This window comes from Ischnura elegans, chromosome 4 (assembly GCF_921293095.1).
Source record: "Ischnura elegans chromosome 4, ioIscEleg1.1, whole genome shotgun sequence".
Classification (NCBI taxonomy): Eukaryota; Metazoa; Arthropoda; class Insecta; order Odonata; family Coenagrionidae; genus Ischnura; species Ischnura elegans.
In genome coordinates, this window is record NC_060249.1 from 116,599,840 (window position 1) to 116,626,958 (window position 27,119).

Sequence of the window (27,119 nt, forward strand, 5' to 3'; positions counted from 1 at the left end):
TCCTTTACCTTAGACAGAACCTTCTACGTCAAACTGAATACAGCCTCCTCCGAAACCCTTCCTATTTCCTCTGGTGTTCCGTAAGGCGCCATCCTTTCCCCTACCCTCTTCAACCTGTACCTAAACGACCTTCCCTTGATCCCCGGCAATGACGCTTTCCTCTATGCAGACGACACAACCTTTATAGCCCAAGGTTCAAACCCCCGGACAACGGCCGAGCTGCTTCAACAACAAATAGACAGTTACGAAGATTGGGCAGACACATGGAAGCTAACAGCTAACCCTAATAAGTGCGTCCATATGACTTTCAGTCGCCGTCCTAAAGCTGGAACAGGAAATCCTATATACTACGGAAATAAAGAAATTAAAAGGAAAGAATCAAACAAATTTCTAGGTGTCACATTAGACAAGAAGCTAATCTGGAATCACTAAATGACGAATTCAATAGGGAAAACAAAAGCCGCAGCAGCAGCTCTTGGCCCTCCTCTGCAAAAGAAATCAAAACTATCCTTGAAAACAAAAATTCTTTCATATAAAACAATGATAAAACCTCTACTGACGTACACATCACCAGTTTGGCTGATGGCGTCGAAAACTCACATTTCTAAAATACAAAAAACAGAAAACGTGCTTAAAATCAACAGATTTAGGCGTTACTTGGTGGAACGATGAAATATTCATGGTTAAATAAAAAACACAGTACTATTCCACAACTTTATAATTTTGGAGTCTACTAGTTTCAACGTTACAACGTCATTATCAAGACTAACTGAGAAAAGCATACAACATCCAGCCTTATTTATCCAACAATATTTCCTTCCCTCTCCTTCCCTCACATTATTGTTGGATAAATAAGGCTGGATGTTGTATGCTTTTCTCAGTTAGTCTTGATAATGACGTTGTAACGTTGAAACTAGTAGACTCCAAAATTATAAAGTTGTGGAATAGTATTGTGTTTTTTATTTAACCATGAAGAAAACGTGCTATTAAGAAAAATTGCAGGCGCTCCGTGGTTCATGCAAAATAAGGACTTACGAAAGGACCTCAAGATAACTCCCATTCTCATTGAATTAAAAGCAAATTTACCGATATTCAAAAAATCTCTAGAATGCACAAACAATGAAAAAATTGCAAACCCCTGGGACTACACTCCAGATCCAAATCTCAAACACCGTACTCCAAACTGCGCATTCATCCCAAACCACATCCCTTCCCCATAAACCACCACACCAACAGAATGACTAATTTTACATAAAGATAAACACAATCAGAAACTAACCTTATTGAAACTCACTGGAGACAGCCAGTAGGCTGGGACTAGTGGCCAAAAACAAAACAGAAATTCCGGCGAGGCGAGGCCCTGGTTTGGGCTCCCCCATAATTTTTTGTAAGTTGGCTTCTCTCTCTCTCTCAAGGATATGTATCGCCAGTTTTGAGTTGTTCATTTCTAATGGCAGTATTATCAGTTCGTTACTTTCAACAAGTGGATAACTCCAAGTATTAATGGAAGTGTGTTATTGGCGACATGAGGCCAGAATATATTAAGTTTCGGATCAAAAAAATCAGCAATGTCTTCGTGTTTTGTGTGCAGAAGATCAACCCGCAGCACTGTGTTCATTTCCTGTAGCAGGTGCAAAAGGAGCTACCATGGACACTGCCTAAACATCCCTCTGTCAAAAGACGAAATTGATGGAATCTCTGCCAGCAAACAGCCATGGAGGTGCTCGGAGTGTCAAGCCCTCGGCAGGAGACATTCCGAAGACTTCACTAAATGTATTGAAAGTGCGCCTGAGGGTAAATCTCTGCAGGATATTTACTACATGTTCTGTGAAGTTAAAAAAGAGATTAAGGAATCTGAAAAAAATCTTGGGAATTCTATTGATAGGCCGTTCGATCGTTTAGACGTAAGTGCTAAAATTATCGAAGCGCAACCTTTTTGTTTTAGTATATTTATTATACCTATATGTATTTAGAATATGCTGCTTGCTATAGCAACCTCGGCCCAAGGTGTAAGGAAACTATGCACCCCTACAGGGGCGCAGCTAGGAATTAATGCTAGGGGGGGTTTTAGGCGCAACTAGACCTGAGATGTGTGGTATACCCGCCAAGATAAGCGGGAGATGTGGGGGCCCTCCCCCAGAAATTTTTTAAGATAAATGGTTAAAAATGGGGAGTTTTATGGCTTTCTGAGGGATATTTTATCAACACTTACACTTTTCTATAAGTATATTAATCGAATGAAGTAAAATGGATGAAACTCAAAAGTTTCTCTAAGCTCTAGGCAGTGGCGGCTGGTGGTAATTTATCTAGGGTGTGCATTAGAGCAGATATAGGATGATTTAATTATATTATGTTAATCCTAATCCATGAGCGTCATATTTCGTCGTAATAGAATACATAGCAAGCAAAACATATCACTGGTACACTCTACCCTTAAAATTGCACGAACAGAAATAATATTAGCATGTATGAAAATAATTATTCTCAACACACCTTTACAAGTGACGGTAGTTGAAATTCATTCTCTTTTCCTTACACCCTATGAGGAAGTAGTGTAGAAAACGGCTGTACAGATGGCTCTGTAGACGGACTAGGATCCTGGGCGCAGGTAGTGTAGGTGGCGGCTACACCACTACACTACCTGCTAGTCAGTCACCAAAAACATGCGCGTGCGCATTCGCATGGTTTTGAGTCTGCTCCCATCGCTCCTTTGAACAGCACATACCCCCCCGCTTACCTCGTCCCGCCAGAGCTCCCTCAAGCGATCGCACAGACCGAAAATGCGCCCGGGATGATGCCACGGGATCGCACACTTGTAGAGCGGTGAATTCGAAAAGGAGATAGCTGTAGCGTTCGGAGGCTCATGTTTCTTGCATATGCAGACAGTACTTTTATCCTTCGCATTGCAAAGGAATAGTTTTCTTTTATAATTTATTCATCTTTGGGTGTGCACTTGCTAACATGCGTATACGCACGCGCCGCCACTGGCTCTAGGGGTTGTTATATCCCTCAAAACAATTATTCACAATAATATCAATACAGAACTCATTTCAGTATCGACAATAGAAAGGTATATTTATTTAACACCAAAAATAGGACTAAGCAGTGGCGGCTGGTGGTAATTTATCTAGGGTGTGCATTAGAGCAGATATAGGATGATTTAATTATATTATGTTAATCCTAATCCATGAGCATCATATTTCGTCGTAATAGAATACATAGCAAGCAAAACATATCACTGGTACACTACCCTTAAAATTGCATGAACAGAAATAATATTAGCATGTGTGAAAATAATTATTCTCAACACACCTTTACAAGTGACGGTAGTTGAAATTCATTCTCTTTTCCTTACACCCTATGAGGAAGTAGTGTAGAAAACGGCCATACAGATGGCTCTGTAGACGGACTAGGATCCTGGGCGCAGGTAGTGTAGGTGGCGGCTACACCACTACACTACCTGCTAGTCAGTCACCAAAAACATGCGCGTGCGCATTCGCATGGTTTTGAGTCTGCTCCCATCGCCCCTTTGAACAGCACATACCCCCCCGCTTACCTCGTCCCGCCAGACCACCCTCAAGCGATCGCACAGACCGAAAATGCGCCCGGCATGATGCCACGGGATCGCACACTTGTAGAGCGGTGAATTCGAAAAGGAGATGGCTGTGGCGTTCGGAAGCTCATGTTTCTTGCATATGCAGACAGTTCTTTTATCCTTCGCGTTGCAAAGGAATAGTTTTCTTTTATAATTTATTCATCTTTGGGTGTGCACTTGCTAACATGCGTATACGCACGCGCCGCCACTGGGACTAAGGCATTTGCATTTGGTTTTATAAACAAAATAAATTATGTAAATATACTGTATTTCTGCGAATATAGTCCCCCTCTGAATATAGTCCCCCCCCCCCTAATTTTGAGGCTTCAATTTTGGGAAAAGTTAAAAAAATGCATTTGAATATAGTCACCCCCTTTGCTTTTGCCACAGGCATTTTTGGAAAAAAGGGGGGCACTGTATTCAGACATATACAGTAATTAAAAAAAAAAACAAGTGTAAGAATAATCTCATAAATAACAACCATTTACAACATATTAATACAATACATACAAAAGGTGGGTATCAAAAAGATAATCTTTTGAATTGGATATTGAAATTGGTGCGGGAGGCAAAGAGGTCATGAGAAGAAGAAGTATTAGAGATGGAATTGAAAATAGAAGGTAAGTGGTAAAAGGGGGATGTATGGGATATTGCCACACGGAAATTGGGCTGGTGTAGAGTTCCAGTATTGCACACGTTTTGCGAGCCGGAATGCAGAGTGAAAAGGTTGTCAGGAGATCAATGCATCTGAAGGACCCATTCGTGATGCAGTAAAGTAATTTGATGTCAGATATCAATCGGCGGTGGATGGTACGAAAACATATTCTCTTGCATAATCTCAAATATTTTTAAACAATAATAGTAATAATAGTTGTTTTCGACCAAAGACATACATTGTACATGGCACGTCAAGAATTTAACCGTAAAAAATACTTAAGGTTTAAGTATATTAGAAGAAATAAATTTAGATACAAAAAAAGATAGGTATTCAAGCAGTACCGGGAATTAGATGGAGTGATGAAGTTTCCTATTTACATAAGCGGCACTCTCCCCTTTTGGTGCTATGATGGCTATATGGCATCCATGAATAGCGCCCAGGATTCCGGGGAATCCACTTTTTTGATGGAATCCTTTCATTACCCCTTGGGCCATGACACCAACTGAGGAGCCAAGATGTGGAGTGCGTGGCACATCCGTCTTACAGCTCTTAATGCCATGGCTCTCCCAATCCCAAATGTGTTGGAAACAGACCTAAAGAAAATCTTAATCTTACCTAATTAAGATTTTCTTTAGGTCTTGGGTTAATCTTGGGATTAGGTTAATCTTGGGATTGGAACAAAGCATGTTGAGAAATAACCTTTTTCATGCAAAAATGTATCTATCACAGATCGAATTCAGATATATTTGTATCATATCTATGCATGTATGTTTTATTTCGCCTTTTCAGGTGGAATATATTCAGTAAATCAGTGGTGCAGCCAGGGGGGGGGTTTTGGGGGATAAAACCCCCTACAGAGCTTAGAGAACTTTTAAGCTTGATCAGGGTCGGGTCCAGGATTTCTTTCTGGGAGGGACACAAGCAAGGCCGTAACCAGGATTTTGTTCTGGGGGGGGGGGCACAAGGATACGTCATAATACTGTCGTGTCCTCCCGTGGACAGCTCGACTAGGGGCGGCTCAGAATTGGGATCTTGGACTGACGCTGAGGGATTCCGAGCAGTGAAGGTGGTCCTCTAGGAGGGACGGTATCGGGTAGAAATGAAAGACCCCGGGTTTGCCACAAGAAGTGTATTTGGTTCCATTGACTCTTGTGCGAGAGTGATCTCCTCCTTCGGGTTCCCCGGGTCAACCGTTGACTTCCCTTCCACGGCCCTGTGGGCCCCCGCTACGCGGGTTCCGACTCTTGACGAAAGACGACTCACGAATGACGAATTGACTAAAAATGGCCTCGAGTCAATGATGCGTGCTGTTTTTAAGGCATCCCCGCATCCGACCACCCCCCCCCCTCCGTGAGTTCGAGAACCTTCCAACGGTACGCCATTCCTTGCTGAAAAGTGCAGACGCATCGGCAATTAAAAATGCGGTTCCCACTCTCAGCAGAATCAGCGCAGTGCGGACATCGAGGCTTTCCTTCTATGAGAGTGCACACGCACCGTCTATCCGAAAATGCATTCCTTGCCGTCAGCACAATCCGCACCGCGTAGGCATAAAGGAAAGTTCAAGAGACCCACGCAGGAAAGGTGAATAGACGATGATGAGGACGCATAGGCCGACCAAAAGAATATGCACGCATCGACAAAAAGAGTATGAGGACTTAGTCGAACGCAAAAATGAAGTCGGTATTTAACAATACAAAACGAACGCAATGATAATGGGACCATATTAAAAATCTATGATATTTTAGAGGGTCTGGGGGGGGGCACGTGCCCCCGAGCCTCCCCCCCCCCCTGGATCCGCCTATGAGTTTGATCCATTTCACTTAATTGGATTGATATAACTAATAGAATAGTTTAAGGATGAATAGATCCCTCAGAAAGCCGCAAAACTCACCATTTTGAACCATTTATCATTAAAATTCCGCATTTTGTTAATTTTGCATCTACCGTTTATCCTGGTGGGTATTCCATATATCCACACACCCTGGCATCCCCCAGCCTTAATTCCTAGCTGTGCCTCTGCAGAAAATAACCTATATATACATTTCTAGCATGAATATAATAAATCAATAATAATGTCATTTCACCTACCTGTATGAATCTGGAGTGCCAAGGTACCAAATGGCAACAGCAAGCTGTTTTTTGGGTGACATGGTCATTCGCTCAGGCCCTTCCTTTTTATTAATAATTGGCCCAACCAAGCCAAGAAAGTGCTCCATGGATTGTGGAAACATGCTAGTTGCATCTGTAAATGAAAATACAGTGAATTTATTACACAATTATGGTTATAAAAGCCTAATTTAGGGAATTTAAATCCTGGTAATTGTTTGGAGAATAGCCAATGTAAACGCTCACGCAAGTTGACATTCAGCGATGAAATGAATAGAATTCACATGAAATAATAAATCGTCAAACATGGAATTCTACATACCGAAAATTTTCCTTAAAAAAAATTGCCTGGAGAAAGCAGGAATCACGCCCTCCAGAAAATTTTCCTGCCCCGTCATTGGGTCCTTTTCCTGAAAATTCGCCTGCAAGTATTGAAATAACGTGGCAGATTCTGCCGCTACTTCCTCCTCCATTGCAAAATCTTCTTTGCTGGTGGATTCGCTCGAACTAAATATAGCATCTCATCCACATTTGCATTTCCTCGTGAGAAGCCATACCGAGAAGTGGAATAACCGCACTTACAGCAGACACAAGAAGTATTAAACAATTGAATGGGTTGTTAAAACAATGGCTTTTTAATTTCAGGTGCACCCTTTACACTGAACTTTTTAGCCGTATCCAAACTTGCCTTTGAGAGTAATAATTGAACTGTGGTCAATAAAATTTGCTAACTGCTTACTTCATTCCTTATTCTCCAAATAATTTCCAGGAAATATTTGTTACACCATTCACAGGTTTCTGTTTCATGAACTCATGGATACGGCAATGCTAACAATTTGCAGATACATATAATAATTTTCAGTAATAGTCCATTAATTCAGTTTCAATGGTGAATATGGTTATCCTTTTATAATATTCCCATAAACGCTTACTCCAAAGTAACTTTTTATTGCATATGTACTACATATTTTTCCATGTTTATAGGATTTCATTCCCTTCTACTGCTTGTAAAAGCACTTTCACTCTCCATTCCATAAGTTTCGTGATTCCTTCTCATCGATTATATCTGATGCATTCATCTGACTTCCAAAGTTGATCTTATTATTATTTTAGTAATTATTACAAAATTCCCGCGGAATAACCCAAAGCGTCTGCTGTCCAATGTTCCAAAATTACTGTATTCTTTGCAGCGGCAGTACTGCATTCCGTTCAGAAATACAGCAGCACAGTCGGTACTGACAGTGAATTAAGGAATGCGCCCACTATTGCATCATGAATTTCAGAAGTCAATTCCCTCATGTTTGAACACACATGAGATGCCATTGACATTTCTATACATTTTATGTAACGGCAGACATGATGAAAAAGCACAAACATTAAACATTTCTTCTGGTGCATGCCAAATATATTTACGGAATAGTAATTATTTAGATTTGGTTGGTTTGAAAGAAGCCTTTCTGTACAAAAGTACATACACTGCTGGAGCACTATAATTAACTACAAACTTGGAGTGGCCAATTATGTACAGTGCAACCTCGATATAACGACACCCCAAGGTGCACTAATAAACACTCGCTATAGCGAATTGTCGCTTTACCGGAGGTGTAGCAAATAATAGCCAATATACCTGTTGCGAACAGATATACAGGAACAGGAATGGTTTGGCGACAGATAAACATCTATCCGATAAACGTAAGCATAAATCCAGACGAAAGGCGATGTTTTTTTTTTTTGCATCACTAAATTTCCTTACTCAAACAACGACTAACAATTCAAACAATTTATAAGCGCCGCACTGAATAAAAATCATGGAAAGCATTGTTTCGTCAATCATTATGCCAATTCACAACCGACGAAGCCATTTTTCTATGCACTTAATTAGTTCATTTACGTGATCATTCTATTATTTTGGTATTTTCCACTGAAAATTCAAAAATTAACTGATGAAACAGTATCGCGGTTATTTAATGCCTCAAATGTTTCCATTGGTGTATGTTTATTGTTTCTGTACGTTAAGCGGCAGTGAAGTGAAATAACGCATTACATTTGTTTCTACAGGCGAAAACGGTGGAAGGTTGTATAACGCTGCCGCCTTGGAAGACTTTTTTCTATCAGATAATGTAATATCTTCATCATCTACGGTAAAAAGTTTGCTAAGCTTGAAAAATGATGTGATTAAAATTGCCGTTGTTGAAAAAAAGTTTCTTTTTGAGTGTTACGCTCGCGACGTATTTTAAATAACACACCGAGTTTACCACGGCACTGCAAACGAGAGTTAGTTGTTCTGTGAGTTCTTCCAGCGGCCACCAGGGGATGCTCGGCTACCCACGTGACAAAAGAGAGCGCCAGTACGACTCCGACCACTGACGCGAATAGTTCACCCTTGTAAATCCGCAACGGAGAATAAATACGTCCATCCGGACAATTCACGCTGAGTATCATTGCTTCGTACATCCTACATCATCGCTAAGGCGCACTACCTACCTTTAGAGGCATCATTGCAAGAAATACCTCATACTGCAAGGGTTTTTTCGGGGAGTTGTATGTAAAAAAAGTTCTGTTTCGTCTATGTTATATGACGCGGGGAATACTTCTAAAGATACTGATGATCGGAGTCCTTTCTTCCTCGACTTCGGGTTTACACCGCAGGCATCACCAGCAATTATGAGGGGAGATAAGGCTTTGGTGCTTCGCATTAGTATAATCAACCTTCCGCACTCTTAAAATTCTCGATTCGCAATCTATCCTTGAAATAATCCGCTTTAGGCTTGGGCGTAGCCTCTTTCTCAGAAGTTCCCGCAGATTTGAATGGGCAAAACCACCCGAACAAATCTCCTTATAACTCTTCATCGTCTGCATTCCTTGGGCGCTTTTGTTTTTTTTTTTTTAATTTTCAGAGCGAATAGGAAGATCAATTAATTTCGACACTCTCATATTACTCCTTTATTTTTATTTTCTCGCTTAGACGTGTTTGGCGTTTTTTTGGCCATGGTGACTGCCTGCCATTAAATGCTTTCTATTCACGCAACTCACGAACGTGCGGGTATGCTGCCGACTGCTTTCTGCCGCCCGAGGAACAAAAGAAGATGAAGCATTCGCGAATGCTAATTCCACAATATTTTCACCAAAATTAACTACTTATTTATCGAACGACATTTTACCACATAAATTTGAGATTGAGCACTCCATCAACTTCATTTCTAACAGATCGCTAGCAATTACAGAGGTTAAGGAGTCTTGATGAAAGTCTTCCGGCGGTGAAACCCTCGCTATGGCGAGAGCCAACACCAAAAGGGTCTCGTAAAAACGAATTTTTTTTAACACGCTTATTATAGGGTCAATTGAGGGTGCATCGGCTATCTCTCGTTATAGCGGGAGTGTCGCTATAGCCCGTACTCGCTTTAACGAGGTTCCACTGTATATGTCCAAGAATTCTCTGCTACCTCTGCGATAACAAATCTTTTGTATTTTTGTTAAGTACTGTTAATATGGCATTTTCTTCTTTCTTTTGATGATCTGCGTCTTACTGGGCCATTTGTAACTGTCATAAATATAATGAATAATCATGTTTAAAAGTTAGACATTGATTGAAGGCTTAACATTTTCAATCATAGGTGAAATGTATTGATATCAAGCAAATATTTAATAATTAGATAATCTGTACAAAATTTGACCTTTTAGCCTTTCAAAAAAATTACTTACTTTGAGAAATTTTGACCCTTGATTAAAAAGTTGTGTATGCTACAATCAGAAAATTTAATTGTGGGGTTTACCCTTCCATCCTCAACTCAAATGCTCAGCAGAATATTATCTTCAGATTATGGTGGGATTAAAATAGTTAATTAGATATGAAATTATTCATACATGTAGTTCATTGCTCATTTATCCTGGAGCCAATTTCCATAATTTCTTCTGTTAGATCAATATGCATATAATGAAAAATATGGCTGAAAAAATTATAAACAAGCATTAAATGATAGGTGATTTAAAAGAGGCATCAGGGACACAAATTCCATGCATACCTCTTGAAGCCATTGGCGTTGACATTGTGTCCTCCGTCGCCCTTAATGAGGAAGTGCTCGTGCCTCTGCGTCCCTAACCAAGTGTACTGCTATTAGACCCACTGCCACTCCCTCGGTTGTGCTTCATCAAACTGAGCGGAGTCAGGATTGGGTTCTCCATTCCAGTTGGAGAAGATACTTTAGGCCTCCTAAGAATGCAGAAATCTTCAATGAATGGAGAGGTGTATCATCATCATCATCATCATCACTGGTCAGCAATCCTAGGATTGGTTTGACGCAGCTCTCCACTCAGTTCTCCTATCAGCAAATCTTTTCACACCTACATATTTCTTCTCTTTCACATCTCTCTTTACTTGTTCCATATATTTTGTTCGAGGTCTTCCTTTTCCATTCTTGCCTTCCACTTGTCCTTTGACAATTGTCTTCATCAGGCCATCATGTCTCAAGATGTGGCCTACAAGGTTGTTCCGTCTTCTTATTAAGGTTTTCATGAGGCTTCTCTTCTCTCCTACTCTTCTTAGGACTTCCTCGTTACTAACTCAGTCAGTCCATTTGAATTTCATCATTCTTCTGTAGCTCCACATTTTGAAGGCATCTATCCTTGCTTTCTCCGCAGCGGTCATTGTCCATGCCTCACCTCCGTATAGGAGCATACTCCAAATATAGGTTCTTATAAATTGTTTCTTTGCTTCCATACTTAAGTTTCCCGCTGTAAGCAGGTCTCTCTTTTGGTGGAATGCTCTCTTCGCCTGGGCTATTCTGCTGATAATTTCTTTCTTGCTTCTCCCGTCACTAGTTATCTTGCTTCCCAAATAACAGAATTCATCCACTTCTATCAGTTTTTGCCTCCCTATTTTAATGTTAGTGTTGACTTCTTCTCTTCTGTTGCATACTGAGGTCTTGGTTTTCTTCGTGCTTATTTTCAGCTGATATCTACTCATTACCCTACCCATATTAACCAGAATATTTTTCAAATCCCTCTCTGTTTCTGCTATAACGGCTATGTCATCGGCAAATCTTAGCATGCTAATTTTTTCTCCATGGATATTCACACCCAATGCCTTTTCTTTGATTTCATTAATGGCTTTCTCAATGTAAACATTGAAAATTGCGGGTGACAATGTACAGCCTTGTTGCACTCCTTTCCTAATTCTTGCTTCTTCACAGCTGGGCCCTGATTTTATCACCGCTACTTGGTTTTTTGTATAAACTGTGGATGATTCTTCTGTCATTATAAAGAACCCCAATTTCCTTTAGGATTCCAAGCATTGTGCTCCAATCCACGTTGTCAAATGTCTTCTCTAAGTCCACAAACGCAACGAACGTTGGCTTGTTCTTTTCCATTCTCTTCTCTATGAGCAGTCTAAGGGCCAGTATTGCTTACCTTGTGCCTTTGTTTTTCTGAATCCAAATTGGTCCTCATCCAAGTACTCTTCTGCTTTTCGTTCTATTCTTCTATAGATAATCCTTGTCAGTATCTTCGATGCATGTGTAGTAAGGCTTATGGTCCTATAATATTTGCAGTTCTCCGCTCTTTTCTTCTTAGGAATAGGGATTATAATGTTCCTCTCGAAGTCCTTTGGTATCTCACCTGTCAAATACATTTTACTTATGATTTTGTATAGCTGGTTCAACGTCTTCTCTCCTGAATTTTTAATTAGTTCTGCAGGAATGTCATCAATGCCAGACGCTTTATATATCCTGAGGTCTCTTACAGCCGCATCAAATTCCGATCTTAAAATTGGGGCTCCCATGTCATCGGCATCCACTTCCCTCTCGTTTTCGATAGCATTCGTTCTAAGGCTGCTTCCTTTGTACAAATCTTCCAGATATTCCTTTCATCTCTTCCCTTTCTCTTTGTTTTCAATCATTAGTTCTCCGTTTTTGTCCCTAAGGGTATTACATCTTACGCCTCTTTCCTGAAAGCGGTTCCTCACTATCCTATAGGTGGCCTCTACTTTTCCATGTTTAAGATTGTTTTGTTCGTCTTCACAAATACTTTTCATCCACGTTTCTCTAGCCTTCCACGCTTTATGACATATTTCGTTCCTTATTTTCTTGTAACAATTCTGTCCTTCCTCTGTTTTTGCAGCCTTGTATTTTCTTCTTCCTTCAATGAGATCTAATACTATCTGCGTGATCCATGGTTTTTTCATAACGACTCATCTTTTACCGAGAACTTCCTCAGCTGCTGCCTGCAGACCGCTTCTCATGGTTTTCCAACTCTCTTCCATTGGTATATTAGTCGTATCCTCCCCTATTTTCTTTTCTACAGCCTCTTTAAAAGCCAGTTGAAGCTGAACCTCCTTCAATTTTTCAACCTGCCATCTGTTTTTCACAGCTTTCTTCAATTTCTTAAATTTAAGGTGGCATTTCATCATAACTAAGTTATGTTCACTATCTATATCTGCCCCAGGGTAACTTTTGCAGTCCTTCACCTGGTTCCTGAATCTTTGTTTCACTAGAATGTATAGTCGATTTGGAATCTTCTAAGGTCTCCTGGCATCTTCCATGTGTATCTTCTTTGCAGGGAGTTTTTGAATAAAGTGTTGGCAACCACTAGCCTGTGCTCAGTGCAGAATTCAAGAAGCCTTTCTCCTCTTTCATTTCGGTTACCTAACCCATATTTCCCAGTTATTATTCCGTCTTGACCTTCGCCGACGACGGCATTCCAGTCACCTAAAATAATAAGATTTTCTTCCCCTCTTACCTGCTTGATAACTTCCACTATATCTTGGTAGACATCTTCTACTTCATCATCTTCATTATCTGACGTATGCATGTAAACCTGCACCACTACAGTAGCTATGGGTTTAGTATCTATCTTTACCATTACTATCCTTTCATTAAACTGCAGGTAGCAGGTAGCAGAGGTGTATACTATCCCAAAATTGAGTGATTCATTGTGGCCTTGAATTGTGGTTTAACTCATAGCATAACAAATAGCTTGCTGAATCCAAATTCTGAATTCTCATATATATAATTGGGAAAAAAGGTTGTCTAAAGAAAAAATCTATCAGACATTCAGTCATAACATATGTAGTGATAAAAAAGGAAGCTTTTTTCATCTCTTATGCTGATCATGTAACACTGATCTGCAAAAAAATAGTTTAAAAATTGCCTCGCTACAATTTAGGGTGTTTCTGGCTAATTTTGGGTTGCTGAATCCGAAAATGACCTCCGCTTTTTTCTATCACCCTCCATTTTTACGCAACCCCTAAATTGGTGAAAACAACCCCTTATATAAACTTATTGCATTTCAAGGGACTTTTACTAATGTTATCTGCTTCTGATTGAAAAAAAACTGACGTTTAAGGGCTATTAGGGTCAAGATAGAGACTAACTCTACCAGGGTTGAAAAGATTTAGGGGGTGAAAATTGAAAACAAAACTTTAAAAAACATTAAAATAACCATTTTTCTTCGTTTTTTATGACATATGATATGGTAGCTAATGGAAAAGTTTTTAAGGGATGAATACACTGTTCACCCCCTCTATTTTGTAAAGTATTAATATAGCATAAAATATAAGAGGGGAAGGGGGGTATATGAGTGATACCACTCGTATACGCCCCCCTTCCCCTCTAGGAAGTGGTATTTAGAGCTGCCAAAATAAAATCTGAACACAAATCAAATTTGTCAAAATATTATTGTAACAGCATTTGGGGGCTCATGATTTGACTTTGTTGTCCTCCTTACTTTTAAAGTAAGAGGTTAGACCTTTCCATTAAATACATTGGAAAACGTTCGGAAATACATTGTAAATGCATTGGGAAAAATTTGGAATTACACTGTAAAAGTTACTCACCACATGTTTTGACATTCTTGGACACATTTGTACATGTCTTCATGTGTCTTGGCAGTCGCACTTGCTGATGTTCATCTATGAAATTAACCAGTGGTCTACTCAGTACATCACACTTTTTTCTGCATGCCGGTTATAATCTTCCAAGTCTTTTCTTCATTTTTCTAGCGTGTGTTCGATTTAGCGTGTTATTTTGCGAGCGATAAAACGTGTTTTCTTGCAATCATTCAGCGATCCTGCAAAAATCATCCCAATTCATTTTGTAACATCTGAGGAGATTTAGTGTTTAAAGACCAAAGGAAAGCGATGACTGAAATTGTGCGAAAATCTTATGAAATTTATTTCGGGTGTAAAATTGGTGACCAAGGCAAATCGTGGGCCCCTAGATTCTGTTGCAGTGGTTGTCATAGACGTCTTTGTGAATGGCTAAACTGGGAAAATCGTTCCCTAAATTTCGGAGTGCCAATGGTTTGAGTTGAACCCACTCGCCATTTAACGAATTGCTATTTTTGCAAAACCGACACTATGGGTTAAAAAAAAACAATTCTGGAATAATTTATCTGAATTTACCATCAGCAATTCGCCCGGTGAAGCATACTGATGCTCATCCTATCCCTAAAGCTCAAGCTACTAGCACCCTCGATGATTCTGATGTCTTAGTGAACGAAGCTACACCGGATGTGGAAGCAGGTTCTAGCCATCGAGATGAATATTACAGACCTGATGTAGAAGAACCCCAGACTAGTTATAAAGGGCACCTCATCCCATAACACGAGGACCTAAGTGATCTAATACAAGATTTAGACTTACCGAAGGGTAAAGCACAACTTCTTGGCTCGCATTTGCAGCAGTGGAATATTTTGTCCGATAGTGTGAATGATTCTTACTACAGAGACAGACAGTCAACCCTCACTCAATTTTTTCAACGGATGATGAAAATGATAATTTGATTTTCTGCATTGATATTGAAGGACTGATGAGGGAATTAGCAATTAAGAATGATCCAGACCAATGGAGGCTATTCATCGACTTGTCGAAGACAAGTTTAATGGTTGTTTTACTGAACAGCGGCCACGATTTACCTTCAGTTCCTATTAGATATGCCACTGTTTTAAAGGAAACCCATATTCCAGATTTTTGTGGCAGCTCTTTATACCACCTCCCTAAACCCCCTCCTATACTACTCTTATACCCCCCTTCCCCTCTTATATTTTATGTTATATTAATACTTTACTAAATAGGGAGGTGTATTACATAAACAGTGTATTCATCCCTTAAAAACTTTTCCATTAGCTACCATATCATATGTCATAAAAAATGAAGAAAAATGGTTATTTTAATGTTTTTTAAAGTTTTGTTTTCAATTTTCACCCCCTAAATCTTTTCAACCCTGGTGAAGTTAGTCTCTATCTTGACCCTGATAGCCCTTAAATGTCAGTTTTTTTTCAATCAGAAGCAGATAACATTAGTAAAAGTCCCTTGAAAAGCGATAAGTTTAGATAAGGGGTTGTTTTCACCAATTTAGGGGTTGCGTAAAAATGGAGGGTGATAGAAAGAAACGGAGGTCATTTTTGGATTCAGCGACCCAAAAATAGCCAGAAACACCCTAAATTGTAGCGAGGCAATTTTTGAACTATTTTTTTGCAGAACAGTGTAATCAGATTACTGTTCAGCATGTGAATGGCTAGCTAAGTAGAGGTTAGGGGGGAAGCCAGGAGGGGGTCTGTGGTGTCCAGACCCCCAGGGAAATATTTGAACACAGTTACTTTGCTTCATAAAAGAAAACAAAATATTGAAATTTCATGAATAAAAAGATTTCTTTGTGAAGTGAAGTTTTTTTTCCATTATGAAAAGTGTTAAAATTTAGTTTAAAACCCTCTGCTTACAATTAGTACCCTGTTTTTAAAAAATTTCCTCTCCTTCCTTTGGCCCCCCCCTGAACAAAATTCCTGGCTACGCCAGTGGTAGAGGGGACTGGAGAATTCTGTCTAATGTCTTTTGGATAGGAGCCATCAGTGATTTCGGCAATTTTCCTTTGCCCGATCCATGAATGGATGAAAATTTATTTGTACCAACCGATCATCGAAGTAGTAAGCTATGGATCAAAAAATGGAAAAAATAAGAGCAAGTGCTTCATTTATGGTATAATTTTAATTATACCCAGGATCATAACAAGGGGGTGGGGCAAGCTATGGGATTTATGAGGTTATATCTTATACTAAAATATGTACGTTTACCATTTTTCATGGGTTTAAAGAAAATTTGTTGAATACTTTCGTTTCAATTCTGTGATGAAGACAATCGTCGAAGGACAAGTGGAAGGCAAGAATGGAAAAGGAAGACCCCGAACAAAATGTATGGAACAAGTAAAGAGAGATGTGAAAGAGAAGAAATACGTAGGTGTGAAAAGATTAGCTGATAGGAGAACTGAGTGGAGAGCTGTGTCAAATCAATCCTAGGATTGTTGACCGGTGATGATGATGACTGATTTTGCTTAAAGACTTTTGTGATTTTTGCTTCAAGGGGGGGGGGCAATTGCCCCCCCTGCCCATGAATATAGGTAGTTATTTGAGGACAAATCAAAAAGTTTTACTAAAAGACAAGCGAGAGATACCTGTAGGAATTCAATGTGATGTGAAGGCTGTATGGGAAATATGGGTTCAGAATAATAAAAAGTAACTTATTTACTTTGAAAATGGAGAGCCAGGACTTCAACCTTATTAGATCTAGGTTTCCACATTGCACATCAGTGATTATCAGGTTTACATTCACATTGGTACACAAAGCAGTTATGCATAAAGTGGTCATACATCCTGGTTTAGACTTCTTATGAGGGTGTCCCGTCGGATTCTGAAAATTCTCTACAATGTCCTGGTTTCATGAAAAAATTATGGGAATTATGTTTAAATAATATCAGTTTATAATAGAAAGTGTAACACAATATGGCAATAAAAGTCTAGCATGAAAAAATGCTCAGTGACTTCAGCATACAATAATCAAGAATGGGAATTATAAAAGAAAACTGAGCTAGCGCTGGCCATCAGCTTGGAGCCGAACATTGTGGCGGAGGTGGTAGTTAGTGGCGCAGAAAGGGGTGGATTTTGGGGAAACCCCCCCCCCCCCCCCCCCAGAGCTCAGAGAAATATTTAAGTTTAATGGGAATCATGGAGGAAATTTGTTTTTTTTTTACAAATAACTATAAATTCTTAAAATAAAATTATATAATTATGTTTTAAATATTATTTCCATTTAAGGCTGCAAAATCCACGATATTTGGTGGAGGAAATATAATTAACTTTTAACCCTTTCACTGCTGTGGACGTACCTAGTACGTCCGCACGGCAGACTGCGGTGGACGTACTTTTTCTTTCTCCCTGCCATGCGGTCAGCACTTTCGCCGAAGCACTTCGAAGGGACCCACTAATCAAGGACCCTTTCCTCGACGAACTCACCCACGCAGGACCGTCTCATCGGCCCTACCAGCGGGGGCCCTACCTCCGGAAAAGTGACCGCTCTGACTGCAATTTGAAAATCAATCAATCAATCTGATCATCACAATATGATTGTTTTCATCGCACTCCTGCCAATCAAGCAATCAAGTACGTCTTTGAACCGTGTTTCTGCGATGAAAAATAATGATTTTGTTAACTTTGATATAATGGCCGTTTTCCGGTGGTCCGCAGCCACGTTTTGTTGCAAAGTTAACAAAATCGTTATTTTTTATCGCAGAGACACGGTTCAAAGACGTACTTGATTGCTTGATTGGCAGGAGTGCGATGAAAACAATCATTTTTTGATAATCTGATTGGTTGATTGATTTCCAAATTGCAGTCAGAGTGGTCACTTTTCGGGAGGGGGGCCCCCCGCTGGTAGGGTCAAGGAGACGGTCTCGCGTATGTGAGCCGGTCGAGGATAGGGTCACGGATTAGCGACCCTTCGGAGGGTGTACACACCCATCCTGGAAGTACCTGCTCCATGGGCCCAGGAAACGCATTTTAACATTTTCGCCGCATGTGCGGAGAAGGTTTCCGGAGATTGAACAGCAGTGAAAGGGTTAATAAATGACATTCAAAAGATTTTTTTGGTAATTGTATTTTTGAGATAGTTTTCCTCAGTGGATTTCCTTGAGCTTTATTGATTTTCTGCAAGAGGATTTTATGACAACTTAAAATTTTAGACAGTGAGTATTCTGAAACACTATTTTCCGCGAATGAAATTTATTTTCTAATTATATTCTAAACATACCTTTCCTCAGTAGAAGCTTAAAAACTGTAAAATACAAGAAATAATTTGCTTTGACTCATTTCCTTCAATCGGTATTGCATGTCTATTGTATAAGGAATTTGGGTGAAATAATACTACAGCGCATTGGACTAATAATATCTATAAGAAATTTAACTATCAAATATGACGATATCTGCCAAATACATGGCATAAAAATCATGAATTATTAGAAAATGTTTGTTTTAAACTGTCATTTGCTCACTGGATGTGAAATGTCCTTCATAATTGCTAATGTCACATCAGGTATTGAATACTGACAATTTTTACAGAACGAACGATAGTAGAAACAGCTATACTTTCTGAGATGAAAATTTTCCTCCAATTAATTATTCACACAAGTGATTGGCTGAGATATGGCCTTACGGACTGGTATTCTGATGTACGATTTTATGGACAGAATTTCAAACACGATTATTTTGCTCAAATATTACACATACAATTCTCTGGACTAAAAAATTCAAGATATATACTTCCTAATAGGTTTATTTTTTTTTAGATACATACTTTACGGCTAGGCCCTATTGGAAAATTCTTATAAGAAAATTTCCTATCAGAAATTGGGCATTTTTCTTATAAGAAAATTTCTTATAAGAATTTTTCTATAAGAAAATTTCTTATCAGAAATTGGACGTTTTTCTTATAAGAATTCTTCTTGTAAGAATTTTTCTTATAAGAAAATTTTCATTCATCTTTTTTCATTTTCATTTTCAAGTATCAATTACAAAATGTTATTTATTAGAAATTTTCTCATGGAAATATTTATTGTAAATATCATATCATCATGCTTAAAACACTTGCGCAAACTTCTATTAGAAGCTACATAAGATTTACATCCCTCCTGAGAGTACAAAGTTAGCATTATACCTAATTTTTTCCAAATGTAGGTGCCTATATCTGGTACACAGCAAACCTAATGATTTCCCATGTACCAAACGTAGATGTCTATCTTTAGTGTGCATCAAGCAAGGACATTCAAGTTCTGTAAAGTTCACCTGACTGGCCAGACAATGCGAGATACCATAGAGGTCCTTCAGGTCATGGGTTCTGCATAGGGTTAACGTCCCACATTCTAAAACAAACTAAAAGCAATGAAACCAACGATATCCTTTAATGATGGACTGATAATAGAATATGGCTTTGGCAATCACTACGCAATGAAATATAAAGGAATTGCAATATGGAATATGATTTAACCTGGAAAATTGAAGAAGCAAATGAAATAAAATTCAAGTTCGACTTGGGATACTTCAAGGAATTATATGGGAAGGAAAAGGAAAAATTGATAAATCAAATACGTACGAGAAATGTTCATATAAGATACCAGAGAGAATGAGACCTTTACATGCAGATTTGGATAGATAATGAAAGAAATAGACATAGTAAAATGGAATTTGATGCCATTTGGAGAAAAGGATACGTAGAATATGGCTAACAATTAGTGCAAGATTTAGGGAAATTAATAGGAATCCCAGAAACACTGATTGAGAATAATAGTTGATGTATTTTCCATAAAATAATAATTGTACAGATGTTATATAGGTTTACTCATACAATTAATTCATTCTCATTCTTTTCAGAGACGACTAAATCACTCACTTTGTCCATTGAAACACTTTTCATTAAAACTTCCACTTATATTAGATATGCCACAATCTGAAAAATATACATGTCTATCTAAATTAATGATGAAAAGTTTAAAATTCCACGAAACTGTCTGTTTAAGGTAACATGATTTTAGGAATGCCAGTTTTGTAAGACTTACCAAATGAGGTCAATGCCTTATTTTTGTTAGAAGCACACGACTTATTTTATTAAACTGCTATCACAAAAACATGGTGAATGATTAACATATAAAAGCAATACTTAGCAACCTAACAACCAAACAAGGTTTCCATGGCAACCGTATCCTGCAACGTATGCAATCGTAGTATACATTATGCTTATTCATGGCCCATATATCAAACTACCATCGGTTAAGTAATCTATAGACTCGAAACAGACAGATTTTATAAGTCTACAATTTTTTGTGTGCTCTCAGGGATATATATTAACAAGTATCATAAAAAGAAGCCTCAGCTTCTTGGAACCATTTATGTCAAAAACCATACGGAAAATGCCAATAAATTAGCAGAACATTACTTATTAAAGATTTATACATTATTTCCAAAAAATCTTATAAGAATTTCTTAAATAATTATCAATTGCCAACATAAGATATGGTGACTTAAATGCCTGCCCGATAAAAACATGAAAGTTATGCGACCAACATTCTTATAGAATTCTATAAGAAATGCAAAGTTCTTATAAGAATTTCTGTAAGACTTATAGAATCCTATAAGAATTCTGTAAGACTTATAGAATCCTATCAGAATTCTGTAAGACTTATAGAATCCTATCAGAATTCTGTAAGACTTATAGAAATCTATAAGTCTTACAGAATTCTTATAAGAATTTCTGTGAGACTTATAAGAAATTTCCAATAGGGGGAGCTGTCGAAACAACTTTCAGTGATATTGTTGCTATAACTAAAAGCATTATATAAAAAGACTGTTCGAAAATCTCGATCTATGACTGCTCAACACAGCTGTTGCATGCTATATAAACTAGATTACGGCGGATTTTATTGTACTTATGTTTTAAAGTCAGTTAAATACAACTACAATGACTGCAGCGCCTGTATTTTGGTGACCATTTTTTGAAATCCGGATATAATTTTTATTTCTAAATATTTCACGAAATACAGTTCCATTCGTGGAAAAAGAATTATAAAAATGCATTGTTCCCTAACCCTAAAAAAAAACCGAGTTCTCCAAAATCTGTCTTCATTGAATGTGTGCAACCCATCCTAGAATATTGCTCTTCCATTTGGTCAACTGCTTCTCCCACCGCACTAAAACTACTCAACTGTCTGCTAAATTTCTTCATAGCAACATGACTTCATCGCATACCTCACCTCAGACTCTCTTCAAATGCCGAAATACTTCACTCGAATTATTACACCCCACCCACCAACGATTGACTTTCAACATCAAATTACTGCATCATGAATGGGTCCCTCAGATGCATTGATCTCCTGACATTCTTTTCACTTCACATTCCAGCTCACAAAACCTGCAATACTGAAACTCTACACCAGCCCAATTGCCGTCTGGCAGTACATATCCCTCTTTTACCGCCTACCTTCTATTTTCAATTCCATCTCTAATACTTCTTCTCTTGACCTCTTTGCCTTCCGCACCAATTTCAATAACCAATTCAAAAGATTATCTTTTTGATACCCAACTTTTGTATGCATTGTATATGTTGGAAATGGTTGTTTTTTATGAGATTATTCTTATACTTGTTTAAAAAAATTATATTCACATCATTTATTTTTTTATAAAACCCAATCTAAATGCCTTAGTTCTGTTTTTGGTGTTAAATAAATAAATAAATAAATATACTTTTCTATTGTTGATACTGAAATGAGCTCTGTGTTGATATGATTGTGATTAATTTATTATGACCCTGAGTTTGAGGTATCTCCCAGATATTGTGCCTATCATTGTCCTGGATTACAAAATCATTATAATTTCACCTATTTGTTTCTTGGAGAACATCCTACAACAAGAGCCAGCAGTACTTGTGATGAGAGTCGTGTGATCATAGCCAATTCCTGGGGATGATTTGTCAAGCACTCTTAAAAAATGTATGAGAAAACATCTTAGGAAAATTAATGGATAACCCTGCTAACAGGCCTCTCTCAGCAAAATTTAAAGAATTGTAAAGTTCTGTATATTGACATACTTACTTTGGTGGATTACTTCTGAAGTAGCTCTTTATGGAATAGGGACTTAGCTGAGAAATCTTCATATTGCCTTGTAAATCAAGTTTCAATTCATATTCTGAGCAACCAAGCATTTGATATCTCAATGCTTTATGAGAGCCAGACAGTGGCCTATCTCAACTGAGCTATCTCCTCTTCAAACTATACACACAATCTAGGAGGTGCACCTTCAATTACTAATATCTTTTTGATCCTTCAATGCAACTGCACACACTGAAGGTCTTCTCGTATCCATTTACTCTTTTAGATTGAACCCAGAGGTTGCTTTTATCACCGATGAAGCTCATTCAAATCGAAGCTATTGGTATGTACCTATATAAATAACTCTACAGGTAGTGAACAAATTTTATCCTTTAGTCCGGTGTATCTACCTTCTTTTGAAAGTCCAGACACCCAAAAATCTCAAAAAAGTGAACTCTTCCAATGCATGAAGCGGCTCAGCCTTAAATTCAGCTCAGGAACATTTTGTGCATTTGAAAACATGGGAAATACAATGTGAGATTCTTTTAGAATTTTTACATCTGGGTGGTGAATAAAATAGAGCTGGATCTGGGTATTTAATTTTTTGCTCCCAGGTTTTTCTTTGAAACCTTCAAGCAGTACCAAAAGTAATGGCAAAATGGTTTTGGCTTGAAATAATTTTCATAAACCAACACAATTATTGTTTATGACCAAACATTGTATCATTTTCCAGCGGAGAAAGTTCACTTTTCTGATTCATATCAAGAGAAGAGAACATCCTCGTAATATCAAAGAAAGACTATTTGATGCAGTGGCATAACTAGGAATATGCTTTGAGGGGGGGATTAGATGGCCTAGGGGAGGAGTATGTTTGAAAAATGACATATCTGGATATACTTTTTCATCATTTTGGCACTAAAAATTTAAATTTAAGCGAGATTTAAGTTGTTATATTTCAAAACTAGGCATTATTTTTAAACAAATTTTTTATTTCTCTGATACTTTTGGGGGGATCTATCCCCTCATCCCTCCCCATAGTTACCCCGCAGCTTTGATGGAACATGTGGTACATCAAACTGCAGTACGCTAAGGGAAATATTGGAGACAGAGAACAAGTACTATTATAATTTACTAAAAATAATACACACCGAATTTTATCCCTGTTTTTTCCTCGGATATGGCTACCTTTATAATGATTTATTGCATTTGTGTGGTATGTTAGTTTTGTTTTTATATAATATTTCAATATTGGCTTTCTTTCTGTAATGTAAAATTGATCTTTTTAATAATAAAATTTGGCCAAAGATAAGCTGAAAAGTTTCAATAACAATGGCAAATATAGTTATTTTTATCTTTTTTTATTTATTTTGAGGACAAAACAACAAATTTTACTGAAAGATAAGCGAGAGGTACCTGTGGAAATTCAAAGGGATATGAAGACTAAAATATGGCTTCAGAATAATAAAAAGTAATTTATGTATTTTTTTATGTACTTTGAAAATGGAGAGCTAGGACTTAATATCTCCTCATAAATTATTAAACCTTATTAGTTCTAGGTTTCCACGTAGAATGTAAGGGAGAGTGGGCCACAATGACAAAAAAATCACTTTATCATTTTTCATATTTTTTTCTAATTGGCATTATGTATTACTCTCTTGTCACCTGATAAATTCACTATTTTCTACACTTTCTTCTCTGCTTGCAAAGATGTAATCTAAATTTGAATGGCTCTATAAAGCCATTAGAATTAACAGGTATATGAAGGTAATTTTAAAAAAATTCTTGCGTCTCAATGTGGCCTAATGCTACAATGAGACATTAGAAAAATACATTTTAATAATAATAATAATAATAATAATAGTTTTATTGGACATTAAACAAATTAGAATTTGCAATAGTCTTCGTCATACACATAGGAAATATCAATACACAAAATACATATGGCAAAATCGATTGGATTATGCATCAAGAAAGGACATTACAATTTCACTTTCGAAAAATTCATTAATGGAGTAAAAGGCTTTTTTCAATAGCCAGTCATGAATAACTTTTTTGAACTTTGTCACACTTACAACTTTAGCTTCTGGGGGCAATCTGTTAAAAAAACGAATTTTTAGTACATCAAATGAATTGCTGTTTTTGTTTAACCTACAATAGGGAACATCTAGGGTGTCGCTATTCCTTGTATAATGATTGTGGAAATTAGACCTTTTTTCCAAAGAGCCCAGATTATCTTTGACATTGCACAGGGATTTATATATATACAAGCCGTACAGAGTCATAATCCCAAGCTTGGAGAAGATAGGCTTGCAGTGATCCCTTGGTTGAGAAAAGGATATTATCCTTACTGCCTTCTTTTGCATTTTAAATAAATTATTGGCAGATGGTGAATGGCCCCAAAGTTCAATACCATAATTAATATGGCAATGAAACAAAGCAAAGTATATATTTGTAAGGTACTCTTTAGGTATCAAGTATACAAGTTTACGTAGCATATAAACTGCCTTGGACAATTTACTAAGAGTGCCTACCGTATGTGGCTCCCAAGTCAGTTTTTGGTCGAGTTCAAATCCTAATAATTTAATGATGGTCTGGGGATTATCAGAAGTGCTCAAAGAGAAGACGAGTGACTGGGTTTTATCATTGTTCAGAACCAGACCGTTCGCAGAAAACCAGTTTGAGGCTTCAGTAAAAAACAAGTTAGTCGTAGTGCTTGTATTAGTCAGGTGATTAGACTTGTGAATAAAAGTAGTGTCGTCTGCATAGAGTATGGACTTGCATGAGACGTTACGGGGTAAGTCATTGATTATAATAAGGAATAGAAGAGGCCCAAGGACTGAGCCTTGAGGAACTCCATAATTTAAATTCTGGGGTGAAGAAAGGTTATTATTGATGAAAACACACTGGGATCGATTGGTGAGATAGGATTCGAAGAGTTGTAGTTCAAGATTATTGAAACCATAATAATGAAGTTTTTGAAGAAGAATCGGATGAGAAACGCAGTCAAATGCTTTAGATAGGTCGCAGGCAGTTAGAGAAATGGAGGATTTACTTGAAAAAGCATTTAGAATTTCATCAATGGCGGACTTAACAGCTGAGGTGGTGGAAAACCCTTTGCGAAATCCAAATTGCGATGGAGAAAATAAGTTGTTAACTTCAAAGTGTTCGTATACCCGAATCTTAATGGCCTTTTCGAAAATTTTTCCAAAAACTGGTATTATAGAGATTGGCCTATAGTTAGAAGGTAAGGTTTTATCACCTTTTTTATAAATAGGTATTGTTTTAGAAATTTTCAAAGCATTAGGAAATATGCCTGATTGAAAACATGAGTTCAGGATTAAAGCCAGCGGTTCATCAATAGTATTTGCCAGATGTTTGATTAAATTTACTGATATTCCATAAACATCCGTGCACTTTGAACATTTTAAATTTTTGATGATTTGACGAATCTCATATTCTGTAACCCACTTCCATTTGAAGGGGGATGTGATTGTTTGAGAATTATGGAGAAGAGGCAAGGCCAGGTTTGGACCCAGATCAAGATTTGACACGAGGTCGGCTATTGAGTTGATGTAATAGTTATTCATATCATCAGATGTAAAAGGTAAGTCAGAGGACCCTCCTGAATGACCAATTTCCTTGTTTATGACCTGCCAGGCTGCCTTATTACGGTTGGATGCATTACTTATAAGGTCAGAGTTAAAACTACGTTTTGACTGAAGTATTTGGTTATTGTAAAACAATTTATGCTGTCGCCATACAGTTCTATCTTCAACATTGCCTGTACGAATATACTTTTGACGCAGCTGAATTACTTGCGACCTTATTTCTGAGAGCTCAGGAGTAAACCAGTTTAAGGATCGCTTGGAATTATTAGTTTTTTTCACGAGTTTCTTGGGGAAGCACTGTTGGAAAAATAGCAAAAAAGTTTCAAAGAAGCAGGCAAAGTTATCGTTACCGTTGGCAAAGGTGAGCAGTGAATGCCAAGAAACATTTGCAAGGAGTGAAATTAATTCACAAATCCCTTCAGGGGTAATTGGACGGCTGAAGGTATGGGTAATTCTACCAGTAGTACTATGTTTGCACTTTTTGATTGAAAATTGAAATTTTAGTGATAGATGATCAGATAAACCAAGGTCAGTTACTAGGACAGAGTACTGATCTGTATTGAGGCCAGTAATGATGTTGTCCAGACAGGAGGTAAGTCTGGTTGGTTCAGTATTTGCACAATGTAAATTAAAAGACCCTATTAAAGAAGTGAACGCAGCAGAAGTACTAGAAGAACGGCGTATGTCCACATTAAAGTCACCACATAAAACAATTTCTAGACCAAGCTTAGACAACCAGGTGAGACTCTGCTCCAGTTGATTGCAGAATATATTAAAGTCGCCTGATGGAGATCGGTACACACATAGAACAATTACATTTAACTCTTTTATGGTCACAGCACACATTTCACTATGGATTTCAATGGAGAACTGATTAACAACTAGTTTCTTAAACAGTAAGTTTTTCTTCACATAAATGATAGTCCCACCATTTTTTGCAGCAGATCTAGAATATGACGATGCTATAGTGTAGTTTTCAATGTTGAACAGAGCAATTTCTTCACTACATAACCAATGCTCTGTGAGGCATAATATATCGTAGTTGTTCTCATTAGCAGTTGCTTCCACCATAAAATGTTTGTTCCTAAGACACTGAACGTTTGCACAAAGAAGGGAAGGGGATTTGGCAGTTACTTTGGGAGACGGATCACTGATGTTGTCTCTTAGTCATAGCGAAGGAGTAGCCTTATTTACTGGTGCATGTAAGGTGACCAAGCTGTCGGCATTTACATTACTAACCTGACATGGTTTCAATC